We start from the raw sequence: 2,257 nt of genomic DNA, 5'->3' as shown, positions 1-2,257 counted from the left end.
AATGATGTCTATTTCTGGGGACATAGCTTAACTGATATGGAATCTATACCGTCTTATAGATTGAATGATGGTTCCCTATTGGGTTGGCTTTTTGAACTAAAAAGGTTATTAACATCAAATTCATAAACAAATTATGAACTAACCTTCACTAGCAAAGTCAGTGGTACAGTAGGAATCAATATATAAGTAAAATGGTAAAACAATAATTTTATTTCCACTTAGTTATGAATAATCAACATAGGATTAATTTGTATGTAATGATTATATCAATGGACACTATATGGTTACAATAAAGTACTCAGTAAATGTATGTATTTAATTATCAAGAGTGTTGTCTCATCTTTATATTTGAGTAATCATGAGATTAATAAATATGATTATTGAATCAAAGAGTTTTGATTAATAATCTTTTATTTATAGGAGCTTGGAATTATTGGTCCATAGGTCCTTGGGGCGGCTCTATCAACACTATTCAAGGTAAGTGGGTAAGCGTTGATACAAGGGTCAAACTGTGAATGGGCTATTTGAGAGAATATCTATTCTTCAGGATAAATATGCAATTATTTGATAATTAAAGTTGCACAATTTATTATTGCATTAATGCAATTTTTGAAATTGTGTAGAAAAAAAAAGAAAATAATTTTAATCAATTATTTTATTTAAGTGAGAAAGGATAAATATGGATCCTTAAAATTGATTTTGATTATTATATTTATTTAATTAATAATAAGATGATAATGAAAATTCAGATTTTGAATTTTGAAATTCAAGTTGTTATCTTTTCCTTAAAAAGATGATAATTTATTGGAATTTCTAATTATTAATTAATTAAAATAAAAATACATGAGAAATCAAATCCCTTTATTTTAGGGAGGTGTTAAACGCATAGCTCTTCCTGGAAAAGGGTTTTAAAATGGAATGTAAAACTATGTCTTTAATTATCATTTATTTATTATTATTAAGATGATCAATTTTATTTGATTATTATTATAATTAATGCCCGTATATTCTATATGATAGGAAATAGGAGAATAGAAGTTTTTTTAAGAGAGAATCAGAAAAACTCATCATTTTTTATCACAAAATATAAACCTTTGTCCCTAGCCTATAATCAAGAGAATACGTTTGATTCACAAATTTCATTCTTGTTCTCTATGTGCCCACCCACATCTTGAGGTGTAGAGAACGTCCTGGAAGATCTTGGTGTGAGTACTCAAGCAAAGATAGGAAGATCGAAATATATACAAAAAGATTCAAGGATTCTTGATAGGATACAAGAGGTAAATCACTTCGTATTATTTTTACATATACATATTTTGTTGATTAACATATTGCATATTAAATGATCCTCATATAAAGTTGTTTTTGTGAAATTTTTTTGTTGAATACAATACTACCATTATCGCAATTTTCTGTTGTGCACTAGGAACGGTTCCTAACATGAACCACCTCCAAATCCGCAATCTCCTCAAAACCAATGACCTAAGCAACTACAAAATCCACAACCACAACAAAATCCACAAGAACCAGAACAACACCAAACTGCCCAACCTGAAAGACAGCCCCATAATTCTGGTAGAGGTAATGAGTAGCGTCAGCCTCCTAAGTCTGCTCGAGTAAGCGAATAGCCGCCTCGACATAATAGGGATGAATAACTTCCCCGAAGCCCAAGACGTCTTGTAATAGATAAACAATTACTACTTGGGAGGGGACGAGGAAATGCTCCCTCAGGAAATAGGAGGCAACCTGACTTAGGTTTTGCGGTCATATAGTAGCGACCAACGCAGACCTCATAGGCCTCCTTTAGTTTATTGAGACGATTTTGGATGAAGAGAACGTGATAGTGCGTACGAAACTATAGGTTAGGTTTCAAGATTAGTGTTATTTCTCAAAGGGAAGGTACTAGGGGCCGACTCTGATCTCACAACGAGATCCTAAATGGAGCCTACATAACACATTTAGGGGATATTTAAGACCATAGACTGGTCAAATCTTGTAACAGGGTCTCCGAGGAAAGGCGATCACACAATAGGCCAAGTTGCACAATTAGTGTTATTTCTCAAACTGAAGGTACTACTAGAGGCTGGCTCCGATCTCGCAACGAGATTCTTAATCAAGCCTACGTCACCCACTTAGGGGGTATTTCACAGCGTTGAAACGGTCCGATCTTTTAATGGGGTCAACGAGCATAGCCGATAAAACTATAGGTCAGGTTTCACGATAAGAGTTATTTCTCTAACCAAAGGTATTACTAAGG

Source organism: Humulus lupulus, chromosome 9 (assembly GCF_963169125.1).
Source record: "Humulus lupulus chromosome 9, drHumLupu1.1, whole genome shotgun sequence".
Classification (NCBI taxonomy): domain Eukaryota; kingdom Viridiplantae; phylum Streptophyta; class Magnoliopsida; order Rosales; family Cannabaceae; genus Humulus; species Humulus lupulus.
Note: the sequence above shows the minus strand (reverse complement) of the source record.